The sequence below is a fragment of the Arvicanthis niloticus genome, chromosome 3 (genome assembly GCF_011762505.2).
Source record: "Arvicanthis niloticus isolate mArvNil1 chromosome 3, mArvNil1.pat.X, whole genome shotgun sequence".
Classification (NCBI taxonomy): domain Eukaryota; kingdom Metazoa; phylum Chordata; class Mammalia; order Rodentia; family Muridae; genus Arvicanthis; species Arvicanthis niloticus.
In genome coordinates this window covers 19369491-19385179 of record NC_047660.1, presented here as the reverse complement: position 1 = coordinate 19385179, position 15689 = coordinate 19369491, and the positions used below count along the sequence as shown (strand labels likewise).

The following is a 15689-nucleotide window of genomic DNA, read 5'->3' as shown; positions in this document are numbered from 1 at the left end:
AGTAGTGATTTGGGGAAGATCCAGGAGAACTTAGTGGGGAGGGACAGGGTATGATCAAAATATATTTTAGGAAAAATTTAAAACTCTAAAAAGAGTGTCGTCTATGCAGGTGTCACTTTGAGGATCTCTGTCCTGCCCTATTCATTGGCTGGTTCATCTTCACAACAAAATCAGTGGGTTGCCCATTGTGTACAATGTTCCTTGCTTCTGCTCTCTACTCACTAGGCCATTTTGAGTCTTAATTCCCCTAAGTATGTAATTGTAATTAAGAATAACTGCTAAGTAGGTTTTAGGGTAAGGTTTTCGTGGTTTGCTTTTGGTTTTCGCTGTTTTGTTTTGTTTTGTTTTGTGTTTCAGAATAGTTACAGACCCTATTGGAGTCAAAGCTGTATGTCTTACTCAAATATGGCTGCCTGATTGCTGGCTGGGTTGTCAGTAGCCAATATGCATGACTAAATGAAGCCTCTTAGGAAGCCACTCATACTTAGGAAGAGAGTCAGGCCAGAAAGCTCACCCTAACATATGCAGGACAGGAAGCACTGGTTTTTATCAGAGCACCTTGTTACCTTTTCTGTTCTAGCCCTAGATTTTCTAATCTCTTGAAGACAGGTGGACACTAAGAATCTCTATTTTGGTCTCTAGGCACAAAGCAAAGAAGGAAGAAGCAGCCTCTTTTTTTGGATGGCACAGCATGACTTCAGCACACTGAAGTTTCTCCAAAGCTCTTCACCTTCAACACTGTGAGAATTCAACTCTTTCCTGCAGATCAAAGTCCACGTGGCTTCTCCTTTGCAGGGAGTACAAGCAAAATAGATTTGATTCTGTGGACTCCCCAAGGAGACCTGGGAAGAGTTTGAAAGAACCTAGAGAATTGGGAAATTGTAATTTGGGAGTAGGGGGAGTACAACACAGCAGAAATATAGATTGTGACTATCAATATGCCTTAGTCCTGTTTACTATATGGGTGGGTGTTGTATGTGAAATACAGGCAACAGATTGTGACTAAATAGATTAAAATACAGTGTTCAGAATAAGGTTTCAGAGATACAAAACATAAAATGAGCCATTCATCACGAATCTTTAGAAACCTTGTATTCCTGTTCAGCACAATTCTTTTTCTGCTGCTCTTAGGTGCTTGTGTGTATGTGCATGTTTATGTGTGTGCATGAATGTGTGCAGATGCATGTGGAGGTCAGAGGTCAGAGTTGGTCAACTGTTCTCTACTTTATGAAGATAGGGTCTTCTACTGAACCTGGAACTCATTCAGCCAGGCTATCTGGCTCAAGATCTCCTTTCTCCACTGAGTAGCTCTGATGATTGGCCTGTATCCCGAAACACAGCATTTTGCTTAGTGCTTCAGATCAGAACTCAGGTCTTCATGATTGTGGCACAAGCACTTTAATAACTCTGTCATCACCCCAGAACCTTGACTATTTTCTAAGTTATGAATATTTTCTGTGACTTGATTGGAATTGCTCCAAGCATGTGTCAACTAGCTCAGCCAGCACTTCCCACTGATACTCTCCTGGTGGTCTCTACTGCTTAGAGTCTGTCCTAGTTAAGGAGAAAGGAGGTTTCACAAATATTCGAGTTGGAGTCACAGATTCAGACATTGGAATCTCCTACAAAATACCTTCTACATTCTTTGGGAACACGAACATTCCTCAAATGGATAAAGTCTCATTTCATAACAACAATAAAAACAGATGTATACAGGTCACATCCTCTGAGAACCTTTCAAAATGAGACATTCCTTTTAGATCACAAAGCAGACCTCAAAATGGCGGTGCTGCTGATAGCATCCTAAAATGGCGACCTGCTCAACCCAGAACAGGTTTTTAGGCTGTAGTTAATCCCATATGTAGTCAAGTTGACAACAAAGATTAGGCATCACAATGGGTTTCTGTTTTTCAGGAAAGCCACTGCTTCCCTTCTCTGTCCCCAAAGGTCAACTCCCTTGGGCAAAGGGCATCTAGTTCCCAGTTAACCAAAGCAGCCTGCATCAGCTCAGAAACTCTAACCCTATCAAATAAAACTCTCTTGTTCTCTCCCACCGAGAGACAGCCCTGCAGCTTGTCCCCCTAATAGAGCATGCTCTACCCACGGAGCAGCCGAGCTCAGTGGTTTCACTGTGCCTTGTTTGTAACTACTTACTACTCTAGCAACTAACATATCTTGAAGGTGGGTTTATTTTTGTTTTACAATCTTTCTAATTATTTCATGCTTAAACTCACAAATTTTACCTTAACTTAATTTTACCTGTAAAAAAAAAAAAAAAGAAAAATATCTGTCTTCCATTTCTTAAAAAATATATGTATATATCTGTGTGTCACACATACGTATGCATGTATATGAAGTTACCTATCGAGACAGGGAACCTGGCTCTGGCTGTCTGGAAAAGCAGCAAGCATTCTTAACCACTGAGCTGTCTCTCAAGCTGTCTTCTTCTCTTTCTATGCTATTTGTTTTATCTCCTCTATTTCAGTTCTTCTGGTGATGATTGTTAACTGCACCATAGAAAAGAGATAAAAGAGATTCAAAAGGAGTTGACGTCATTTAAATTTCTGGCAGACAGGAAAAAAATCTAGGAATAGACTAATCATTTAGCAACTAATAAATGTTGTTAAAAACTAATAATATTAGTTAAAAATGGGAAAATCAACATGTTGAAAGAAAAAATTTAAAAATAACACTTTTTCACTTTATTGTAGACTATACTGGAAGGTTAGACATTTGTTTGTGTGTTTGTTTGGTTTTCAGAAAAAATAACCAAGAATTGTGATAGCATCAGAGAACAGCTTTAGCAAGTAAAAATGAAAACAAATGGCCTCCCTCTATTTAATTGTAGATTATACTAAAGTGTCAGATTTTTTTTTTTTTTTTTGGCTTGTTTTCAGAAAACAAGATTATAAGGAATTGTTATGGGGTCAGTGAATGGCTAAACAGGTAAAAATTCTTGTTGTGTAGACTTGTGCGACTGAGTTCAATCCTAGGAACTCACAGGCATGGTGGCATCCATCTGTAATTCCAGGATTCCTAGGGAGTGATGAGAGACAACAATGGGAGGATCACTTAGAAGCTCAAGGACTAAGAAGCATAGAGTGGACTGTAGAAACTGCTTCAGCAAGGTGGACAGTGAGAACAGACACCGGCATGCTGTCCTCTGGCTTAGACACGCGCACCAGACACTGTGCACACACACATCTAACCATCAAAAAAAAAAAATAATAATACTAAAAAAAGTGGATAAAAAGGGTTTATCTACTTACAGTCTAGTCTGAGCCAGCTTCAGTATCCACTGCCATTGCTCTCCCCTGCCCAAATATTGATCACATCTCCTAAACCAAGTCCCTTCTGTAGCAGGCTTCTTATGTCCTACTAACTCATTTTAAAACCTCTTTTTATTTTATTTAAAGATAACATGATATTCCTGTAACTCATTTATTTCTTAATGCCATCTGTTTCACCTAATAAAATCTGATGTACTTTGTCCAAATTTAGATTCTTAGAAATAAAACAAATAAAACATTTCAAGGGTCTGCTTTCTATCTAGTGTTGTCAGCACTATGCGTGGCTGTGGGTTAGCAGCTTATCCGACTTTATTTGTCCTCTTTCCTCATATGAGAATTTGCTATCTCTCCCCATATTTCTTGAGGCTTTTACATTTTACAAATAAGACTATTTCTGTAAAATCTGTTCTCTCTCTCCATATTGAGAATTTGCTATCTCTCCATATTTTTTTTTTGAAGATTTTACAAATAGATCTATTTTTGTAAAATCTATCACAAATTCTTGGGAGATTATTTTAGACTTCAATCTGGTATATATACTATATTAAATTTCCTATGGGTGGCCAATTCATACTCAAACATAATAAATAAATACTTATCAAATATTTGTGATATGTTATATACTGGGCTAATTAAATGACTTCATGTATGTACCTCATTTAATTCTTAAATCAGTGAAACAGATGTGAATGGGTTCCATTTTACAGATGCAGGAGCTGAGCTCAGCCTTAGGATTTTTATATTGAAAAGAGAATGTAGTTGTTACGTGGTCCTTTTTCCATAATCAATAGGCATTGTCAAACACTTCCAAAGCATTTTTTAAGGAATATATTAACATAGGAAATAAGATTGCCCTGTGGACTTGAAGAAATAAGTTTGCTTTATATGTAGGTTGATTATTTATGTCTGTAAGAACAGTACTGAATCAGATTGTAGGTCACACAGTAACAAAGTTATTCAAAAATATTTTTGGTGAAAACAATCAAGGGGTGTTTTAAATAGAGACCATAAGCCAATTTCAAGAAATGCTCAAAAAAAGAAAGGAAGAAAGAAAGAAAGAAAGAAAGAAAGAAAGAAAGAAAGAAAGAAGAAAGAAAAGAAATGCTTCTACAGACTCATCATTAAAAATCTAGGAGAGATCTTGAGTGTCATGCCAAATACCAGTGGAGTTGTGTTACTTCTAAAATTTACAATAATAGTCATTATAATTAGAAAAAAAGTTTAAAGACACTTGTAGGGTATTTGGCATAATTCTAACACCTCTCTGAATGTTTTAAGTTTGCATAGTGAGATTATGAATTTAAAGAATGCTGTTCTGCTGAGCTTTTATGCTGCAGATAATGCTGATAAAATTATCCATGGCTAGAGGTCAGTATTTCCATTTTTTTCAAGCTTCAAGAATGGCATTTATAGCTTGATCATGCTAGCCCTTTTTGTCCTGGGAATACTTTTATTCCTGCCTATCGTGTTAAAGCTTGTCTTTAACAACATCAACATGTTGGCAGCCAAATACATGACTTGAAACTGAAAGTGGATCCCCAGACAGAGTTAATAATTTAACAGGCTGGCAAGCCAAGGATGGGTAGGTAAGATTCTGCAGAGCCTTACAGACAGACCTAAGACAGCAGTGCATTGCTTTTGATAATGCATATTCCATAATGGGTAAGGAAGGCATTCTTGTCAGAATGACCTAAGACAGACTTAGTCTTGTTTATGCAAAACAAAAAGGGGGAGCAGTGGAGAGCTTTTGGGGCTTCCTGGCAAGAATCTGACATTGGCCAAGGACAAGGAAATGGGCTACAGGCAGGAATCTGACATTATGCTAGAACAAAGAAATAATTTCAAGTAGGAATCTAAATCTTAGGCTAGAATAAAGAAGTAGGCTTCAGGCATGAAAATGACTTTGAGCTAGGACAAGGAAGTAGGCTCAGAGATTTTGATCTTCCTGATAAGCCCTTAGAAATAGTGATCACGAGACTCTGTTTACTGCCTCACTTATTCTTTGACTATTTGTGTTTATTGTCTTGCTTGTTCTTGACTATTTGCATCTATTGTATTGCTAGTTCCTCATCCTAGAACTGACCTTAATACTTGGATGAAATTAAAATGGTATAAAAGCAAAAAAGAGGAGGAGGGACGAGATAGGGGGTTTATGTGGTGGGGGGAATGGGGAAAAGGGATAACATCTGAAATGTGAATAAATAAAATATCTAATAAAAAAAAATCCAAGAGAGATGGCTCAGTGGTTAAGATTACTGACTACTCTTCCAGAGGTTCTGAGTTCAATTCCCAGTAACCACATAATGGCTCACAACCATCTGTAATAGGATCTGATGCCCTCTTCTTGTATGTCTGAAGACAGCTACAGTGTACTCACAAACATAAAATAAATAAATAAATCTTGAAAAAAAAAAAACCCTTTGTATGGAGCTGGAGAGATGGTTCAGTGGTAAGAACATTTGCTGTTCTTGGAAATACAATACATAATTCAAAACACCAATGAAAACAAAGCCGTTTTTAATGCACAGCTCATACCAGCATAGAAAATAATGGCCAACCTGCTGATGTGGTGTAAGACAGTGTTTTTGAAACTGTCCAAACCTGAAACATTCCTGTCCTCTTCTTCTGTAGGCTGAGACTTGCAACTCTCAAACTTCCCATCGCTTTGGGCTAGGACACAAAACTTCATTCAGTGAACAGTCTGAGGCTTAAGATGATTTGATCCTGGGATCAGTAACATAACACACTACCTCTATAGCTGTCAAAGTCCTGACCCAAGCAGGACCCAGCAGCTAGCTGAAAGAGGTAGTGGCCCTGTGCCCCTGCTTGCCTGTAACTCCAGTGAACCCTAAAAGCATCTGTACTGAAAATGGGCCATATCAGTCTGTTTCTTACACTGCTGTGGCAGAGGACCATATGTCAAGTTTCCAGCATTTGCATGGACGCTCACAACTAGCCATAAACTCCAGTTCCAGGGTATCTGTTAACATCTTCTGGGCTTCATAGGCACCAGACATACGTGTGGTGCACACACATACACGTAGGTGAAACACTCATGCACATAAAAATGACTAAGTCATTTTTACTACATAGAGTATTTGGTACATAGTGCATTGATAAAAATTTAATTGTTTTTAGCTCAGGATATATAAAACATAGTAAGTTTTCGTAGGTGATTTTTCTTTTGATAAATTACCTTGTCTCTCAAGAAAGATAAAATGACCACAATCAAATTGGTAAAGATTAAGTTAGGTATAACCTTACTGAGTTGCTCAAGAGAAAATAATATAATGATGAACTTCCTAATCAGAGTTATTCACACCATTTGACCATCACTGACCTTATCAATCAGAAAAATATTCTATTTTTTAGAAGTAAAAAAAATTCTACATTTGTATGAGTTGAGAGGTCATTATTTCAGTGAGTATAGTTTAATAGCAACTGCAATAAAATACGGTGTATGCAGTTATTGTTGACTAGTTTATTTCAAATTTCATGTGTTATATATAATGCACTCTATCTCATGATTTTGGTTCATATACCTATGTCAGACATATTTAACCCCTTTGGATTATGGATGCTTACAATGAAACTGATGGACTTGCATAAGGAAAGATGCAGATATATACATGACCACAAAGGTTTGCAGATAAATCGAGGGGATATATGGGTCCTAGGAAGTCCACTCTTGGAATCCCACTTCAAGTATCCCTGCTCTGAATAACCTAGGTTATGCTTATAGCACAGAGTTACAGTAACATTTCTGTCTCCATATTCTAGCTTGCTGATTTTAATCAATACTTTTGAGCATAAAGCTTAAAGGATAGAATTTCAGTGACCTCATTAAGTCAGCTATATTACAAGAGTGTATTCTTATCCTGAAGAAATAGATGGAAAAGGCAATATTAAGTAGCAACTAAGGAATAATTTATATTGGAATAGAACTAGACATAACTATATGTCCAGCAGTGGAACATATGATATATTAAATAGAATTGATAAAATAAAATGTTACAAATTCATTTTCATTGAAAAAGCACATTAATTGCTAACATCATATTATGACATACAGATGTCAAGGAAGCAGGATTCTGAATGACATATGTGTTTTGAAATACATATATTGCATGAAAACTGCCTACAAAGATATCGCTGATGGATTGATGGATTCCAGAAGAAATCATAAAGAGGGGATCTCTTGGGAACCCCAGTATTGGACACCATTACGTGGCTATATGGAATGTAGCTTGCTTATCAATGACTTAATAGCTAAAATCTCCATATAAGCAAATGCAGTCTCAAGGCTCCTACACTCTGCCTAAATCTTATCAACTTCTTTTTTTGAGAATTCTTTCTAAAGGCCAGTAAAAACCAAAATTGAGAGTTTGGAACAATAAATCTGATGTGGCTTAATCTAAGGAGTAAGTGATAACCACAGTAATCTGAGTAACTCATAACCAGATTAACTGATCTGGCTTGCCCCTCCCCCACCTTCTGGGGTGTTTGATGTGTTATTCCTGCTTATCCCTGAAGGGCATATTAAAAACATGTATAAAGGCACATATAGTTTAGTAGTTTCTTAGTGATTATTTTACTTATTCTTTCAGAGATAAGCTTCATCTATAACTGTATAATTACATATGCAAATAAATGCATCACATTTTATTCAAGGTTCAATATTCTGTGCATATTGTTCTGCCCCTCCCCCCTTTTCTTGACAATTATTTTGTATGTAATGTAAGAAGTATAATTATCCAAAGGAATGTGAGAAGACCTATTGTCAGTTTATGCAAGCTTGTCAAGCTGTTTTTTCCTGTGTAGCAGTTTTAAAATTTCTAGTAACCATGACTTAGTTGTACTTTACAATAATACCATCTTAAAGTATGAAATACTTATAAGAATATTTTCTCCTAGTTACTTATATTATATTATTCAAGATAGCATTTGATGCTTAATAGGATTTTCCTATTATGACTACTGAATATATACTGTTTATGTTTACTGTATACATGGTATTAGGTAGAATGCTACATACTGTAAGAGATACAAACATGAACATGTGTTATGTAAGACAATGAGTAACCATGGTTCTGTGGAGAGAGCATGACATCATACCTAGATGAGAGCATGCAACAAAGGAACTTGTACAGTCCTTAAAGGCCAAGAAGGCAGTTTTAGTAGAAATGTCATCATCTTAGCTCTTGGCTCAGCCTGGGAATAATTGTATGCTCAAGGCACAAATTATGCCCGGCTTAATTGCCTTTGTCAGTTTGAAGGAGCAGACACTCTGGTGTCTGGACAGATGCTGGGACTCCTCTGGGAACACTGATCTGTGTGTGTCTACTTATGGGGGTGGTGATGCCCACTGATTCCAGCTGACATGAGCTTCATTATGAACTGCGTGGCAGACCCTCTCACACTCCAGTCAGTTATGTATGATCTCTGCTTGAAAGAACTTCAGTGGCTACCATGACATCCTAGTGGATGGCAAAATCCACATCTTCATGTCAAGCTAATTTGGGAAGCATTTCATCATTTAGCTTCCCAGTGTGAAGGGCATTAATAATTCAGTGACTCGTGAACATCTCCATTTGTTTCTTCCACAATGTTGTTTTGTACTATATACAGAAGGTGCAGGGAGGAGGGCTCGGATTGCCTGGGTTTTGGATTAGGCTTATAATCTTGAGGTATGTCTTTCATGCCTTCTCTGCATATTCTCTTTCTAGAACCTGCGTGGCGTCAGCAGCGAAGAATATTTGCTGAAAGAAGTGTTATTAGCAACTATGAGTTTCAGTGTTACACTCTATACTCTGTCTGGGTTGTTGAATATTCTTTTTTTTTTTTTTTAAAGCTTTGTTTCTATATTTCTGTGTTACAGTGTAACTGAACATAATTTTTTTTTCTGGGTTGCAACGATTTTTTTAAAATGCAGATTCTCCAAAAGAAGATTGAAGAGATTAAGTCTCTTGGGAGTTACCCATCTGTGAAAAAATTATTTCCATTGGATTAGATCTCTGACAGTTGTGAAATGACTTTCACTGCGAGCCATTTACTTTGTCCCCTTGGACAAAATAAATTGTTTCCTAATTGGAGTTACATCATGACATGTTCTGAAAAATGTGGTAGCCATAGTTTCCTCTTGGCTTAAAGAAATGACAGAAAGTTGATTGCTTTTGCAAAAAGCTATTCTCTGTTAACCACATTATGATATAATCTTTTAAAAGGAATGCTTCCCTACCGTTTTTGCAATTAATGTGTACTACATGTTTTTCAATATTTATTTATTTATTTATTTATTTATTTATTTATTTGCATCCCAAATGCTATCCCTCCTTCTGGTCCTCCCTCTTAGAGTTCCTCCCCCAACCCTACCTCCCTTTGCCTCTGAGAGGTACTCCCCCACCCTGGGGCATCACGATTAGACAAATCCTCTCCCACTGACGTAGACATGGCAGCTCTCTGCTGCATATGTGTGGGTGTAGGGGGGTTGTGAGGGGGGCGATCTCAGACCAAGCTGTAAAAGAACTAATCAAAAATGATGTTGTATGTTCTTTTGAGTTGCATCATGGTAAAGAAAGTAAATCAGAATTTCTTTAACATAATCTCCTTTATCATTGTGTGTCCTTGTTACAGAGACACAACATCTGTGGGATAGAAAAAAAATGATCATGATCTCTCAACAGGAAAATACTAGAGTTGGTTACAGAGTATTCGCTCAAAGTAATTCATGAGGCAGATAAGAAGCAGGTTCATGTGTAGTGATGTAGAAAACCACCCGTTGCAAAGAAAACAAAAAGCAATTTGTAAAACTGTATTCATAGCCTGATTATCTATGTTCATATGTTCCCGTAAGCACAGAATGAAAAGACTATGACAGCCACATCTGGAGCTGACCTCAGAAGAGAAAGGCAATTCTTTTTTTGAAATTGGATATTTTATTTATTTACATTTCAAATGTTATCCCCTTTCCTGGTTGCCCCTCCGAAAACCACTTATTCCATCCCCCATCTCCCTGCTTCTATGAGGGTGCTCCCCCATCCACCCACCCACCTACTCCCACCTCACTGCCCTAGCATTCCCCTACACTGGGGCATCGAGCCTTCACAGGACCAAGGGCATCCCCTCCCATTGATGCCCGATAAAGCCATCCTCTGCTACATATGTGACTGGAGCCATGGGTCCCTCCATGTGTATGTTTTGCTTGGTGTTTAGTCCTTGGGAGCTCTGGGGGGTCTGGTTGGTTGATATTGTTGTTCTTTCTATGGGGTTGCAAACCCCTTCAGCTCCTCAGTCCTTCCCCTCTTTCATTGGGGTTCCCATGCTTAGTCTGATGGTTGGCTGCAAGCATCTGCCTCTATTTGTCAGGCTCTGGCAGAGCCTCTCAGGAGACAGCCATATCAGCCTCCTGTCAGCAAGCACTTCTTGGCATCAGAAACAGTGTCTGGTTTTGGTGGCTGCATATGGGATGGGGCAGGTCTCTGAATGCCCTTTCAGGAAGGGGATTCTTAAGGCAATCGATACTCAAAAAGGGAGGGGGTATAGTTTGAACTGTTTTTACCATTTTTTCTTTCACATCTCTCTTCTAGACATGCATACTTTCATATTTGAAAAACAAATTGTGACCTTGAAAAGATTATTCTTGAGGGCTGGGCTGAAAACACGAAGGGAGGCAGTTTAGGAGACTAAGTGTTTGAGAAAGGCCTTGACACTAAACCTACCTCAGAGACAGGGATCGAAGAGATGGATAGGAGGCTGGGAGGCAGAACTGAGAAAGAGGCCAGCTCTGTCACACAGCTGATGACCAGTCTGACACTCTTCTTGGAGTCTGGGATTCCAGTCCGACACTCTTCTGTAGGCTGGTCCCCGAACTGGGCAAGAGAGGGATCATTGTCCCATAGGTGTTCCACACTGAAACTCTACTGGGATAGCGTTCACAGGTGAGCATTTACCGAGCACCTCTGCCCAAGCAGAGGTCTGTATCTGTGCAGGCAGCAGTTTCTGTTCTGGTTCCCTACTCATGTGTTCCCACATGAGAACTGGCAAAAGCAGTGTCAGGTCTGCTAACAGCCCCTTGGGTTTTTCTCTCTAGCTTGGTTGCCTGAGGGCGATGGCGCCATTACATCAACCTCTTCCTCAGGGACAGGCAAGCAGTTCTCTGACTGCTTCCACATAAGCCAGAATGCCTTCCTTCACTTGCTTGAAGCATAACCTTTGCTTGCAGTCTGCAAAAGCCCTTCTGAAAAGTCGTTGGTTTCTGTTTTCACTAAGACTCATATAAACTTGAGTCTGAACACACACGGAGTCGGCTCTAACCCCAGTGTCGTCATTGCCCAAAAGCAGCCACCGGGAACATTATTGCCTCACCTTTGGACCTCTTCCAAGCCCCTGGCTTTACCCTCTAATTTGTATAACCAACTGCTCAACACAGGATAAGCAATGTCACACAGTAGACACTCGTTTCATGCGGGAACGCTGGTTTTATTTGTTTACTAAGAAACAGATGTTTAAACATCTGCTTAAGTACTGTGATTTTCCCCCAGCAGATTGAACCTTTCCTTCCAGCAATATAACCAGGAAAACCAATATTTACCAAAATATAATCAAATTGTATTTGGAAAAGAGGAATTCCGTAAAATATCTTTTTATAATGTCTCTAAGACAGAAAATAAAATGTCAACAAAGGCTTACATATATTTAATAGGAAATAGCTTTGGCTATTTGAATTTTTGAAGCTCACTAGCATTCTGTAACTTTGAGTCCTTTTTCATTGTGTGGCTCTGTGATATAGAACGCTAAAAGTAAAGGTTTTATTTTTGTGAAAATCAACTGAAAAAGTATAAATATTCTTTAGAGTCGAACTGGTGTGGCAGAGAGTATACAATCAAAATTCACCCCCTCCCTTTTATTATGTAGTTAAAAAATGGACAACGTCCCTGCTTCTTAAGTGTTTGCATGCCACACCAGCATTGCTGAGGAGCTGCATATGACTGAATGTGTACACAAAGGCTGAAGTCCTGCAGCTTGTTTCTATAATACAATAGAAAAGCAAATTGGCTTATACAATTAAGTTAATCTGGTTACATCCCAAGCTGTCTTATTTTGAGTTTGAGTGATTTCTGTCTAGTGTCACTTGGAAGAAAATATAATTCTGTCTTTTAGCAGAAAATAATTGGTAGATTCTGTGGCCAAATAGCTTCTCTGGAGAAGGGCTTGCAACTCAAGGCTTGTATCATTTTGTACATAATTGAAATCACCGTTTTGTTTTTAACAGAAACTGGTGGAAATTTAGTTAGTTGCTTCTCTTCTGAGCTGAATAACCAGCTTTAACTAAACTGGTTATTTGCTTATGCATCTTGTAGAGCAGTTTGGGAATAAAGAAACGACATCCAGTTCATTCTGTTACCTTTTCTGGTCCTGTTTTGTTCAAGTTACTTCATCACATTCTCCAGCAAGTATACACACAGACATAAGACCAGAATGAAATGACAGAGACATTTTAATCAATTCTAAAGTAAAGCTACCATGCACATCTTGATGGTTATTTGTGATGTTTAACTGGTTATTTGAGGGGTGATGGTCGCATGCCTTTATTGCTTCTTTTGTACAGATATCCAGAGACCATGTCTTTTAGCGTTCCTAGAGTGATCAGCATCACTTAAGATTTTGATCTTACCAGTCTAAGATTAAATAGATGCACAGTCTAGACAGATTTTTCCTACCTCAAAACTTAAGCTTAAAGCCATTCAATTATTTTTCCAAAACCACACATAGAGGAATTCGTTCAACATGGATACTTAGTACTCTTGCAGGAAGCCTGAAAGAGTAACGGTCATACATGTGTGAATGTTTGATGCGTGTAGATTTGCATACAACAGCCTTACCCTGGGGAGAGCCTGCAGTGCAGAGAGTTTCAACCTTAACCCCATGCATGAACTCTTCTGCTTCACTCTTAGGTATTGCAAAGTCACCCTGACCCCCCCGCATCTAATGTGTTACGATACTGCAAAGCCTGAAGTGTTTGAGCAATGTGGATGTCTGCCTGTCTGTCTGTTCTTAAGTAGATTCTGTAGAGCAGAACTCAGGAATGATTGACTATGGTTTTTGGTTTTTACCTTCCCTAGAGTCTCTTGTAACAGGTACACCAGGTCCAAAGGACAGCTGTCCATTAGTAAGTGGAAGTACACCAAGCTTTTCTCCACCATTTAGTGACAAGATACAGAATAGCAAGCAAGCTACAGAAGGAAGACATTTTCTTATTTAAACTTCACTGGAGAATATGGTTTTCCCTGAAACACTGCATACTTCTTACCATGTTCTAAAGAAAATTACTGAGATTTTTCACCTTCTATATTTGATTTGGATGAAGGAAAAAAAAAAAATAACCTCATTGGTGGTCTAAGCAGTTCAGATCACATCCGTGATAAAAAATAATTAATGAACCCTTTAAACTTTGTTTTGTCTTTAAAACCATTGTCTGTCTCAGTTAAGCTTCGAGCACTTAGATGATATCTTGGTTTTAAAAGACTTTTTGTTGCACCCCTGAGCAAATTTGGTTGATTTAGATGAAAAACAATATGTCTCCTTTTGCTTCAGTCCTCATTAACCACATATGAAATCTAAAGGAACTTACTTCCAGCTGGTCCAAGACAACTGTAGACATTTCCCTGACTTTGTAATCAGTAGCACTAGCACAGCTTCTGGCTTCCCATGTAGTTTCCATTTGTACATGAAGAAGAAATGATGCTATTTTGCTTTGTCTGAACAGAGTTGTTCCTTCACTCCATTTCCTAAACCCTTCTGTTAGAACAAGCTGGTAATTCTAGGAAGACAGAACTGCCTACAGACATACACACCCATCTGTTCTCCGAAAACATGCCTTGTTTTTCTTCATGTGCAACTGGTAAGTGCTGGGGTGATCTCCGAAAGTGAGCAGGCCAGGTAGGTCTCCAGTCCAGTAAGGGAGACTGCAAGGTAAAACACGTATTGGCAAGAAAACCTACAGAAAGAGACTTGCTGTAACAGAGTTGCTTCCTGTTTCCTGTTGGCCCACAATCCTCTGCTTGATCTATATTCTAAATGCTTTTCTAAACATTTCTTTGTTTGTCTTTGGCAGACATTAAAACGCTTACTTGTGTGTTCTTTGCTTTGCAGATCTAAGATCATACACGTACGTAGTTCTAGAATACTTCTGCGAAGTGGGTCAGGTGACTGCTATTCTTCTTGTTTTACTAGGTCTTCACAATCTCTGGAAAATGCAACCAACATTTCAGAGAAGCTATTACAGTAACATTACACTATTGAGAAGTTATCACAGTAGCATTACACTCCTGAGAAGTTATCACAGTAGCATTATACTACACAGGCAGCATCTAGGAGCAGGTAGGAAGAGACTGTGGTAATAGTCAGGTGCTTCTCTTGACACTTCATTTCTCTCTCTGGCTGTTTCAGCTTTAGATTTAATGGGACAGTATGTGAATCCTGACACTGACTTCTTCCTAACATTTTGTTTTGAGTAGAACTAAAAGTTTGTGTCAAATTTCTCATGGTAGGGGTTTACCATGTCAATATTGAGTCTATAAATTTAAACAGGTATTGACTGAGTGGGAAGCATTTATGCAATCTCTTAATTTTTTTTTTTCTCTCCTCCTGGGGAGGAACCCAAAGTTCTGGGAAGTTGGGTGATTCCCGGTGGTTGCACAGCTTGTAAAGGAAAAGAAAAAAAAAACTGAGGGAATAAATTTCCCCTCTTCCCTGTGATGCAGGGTAGTGAATGTGCCTGTTTACTCCAATATACAGATCACAGTGGCTGTTTAAAAACAGTTCTGGAGACATTTAGTATACATAACATATTTTAAGGGCCTCCAATTTATTCAGATGCCTTTATATGTTTTAAATGTTTTTATATCATGACAAAAGAGTGTGTGAGTGAGAATGTGGGTGTGTGAAGCTTTCCATATTTTTCTGCCATCTTAACATTCCCTGAGTCATAAGAACATGGCTTAGCTTTACACTAGACTTTTAAAGCTTTGTAAGTAGACATGCATAGAAGACTCAAGGGGTTCCCATAACATGTTGATCCTGTGGCTATCAGGCTGGATCTAATTAGGAAAAATTCACAACAGAAACTGTAAACTCCTAACAAGAACTCTAACAAGAACCAAACCAAACCAAATGTATTCAGTTTTGAACCGAATTTTTTTTTTTTTAGTTTTTATTTGTGTTGACTTTAAACTTGTATAAAATTCCCACTCAGAGTGCCTAATTGATAGCAATCTCTGAATAAATCATTATGCTTTATACACTACCCCTCCTGAAGAGATTCAGTCACATGGAATGTGCTTCAAATACTGTGGTGTCTCTGGGAGGCTTAAATGCTGTTTAGGGCATGGACCTAGAAGG

At 38.4% G+C, this 15689-nt stretch overlaps 1 long non-coding RNA gene across 1 annotated transcript in view; it reads left to right on the top strand.

The window, feature by feature from the left end:
* The window catches only part of LOC143441655 (uncharacterized), a 72388-nt gene extending 68854 nt beyond the window's left edge, over nucleotides 1–3534 (top strand). The window contains exon 3 of the long non-coding RNA XR_013109229.1: nucleotides 643–3534. This is a non-coding gene — a long non-coding RNA (uncharacterized LOC143441655). The remainder of the gene's footprint in view (nucleotides 1–642) is intronic.
* Nucleotides 3535–15689: the final 12155 nt, after the last annotated feature.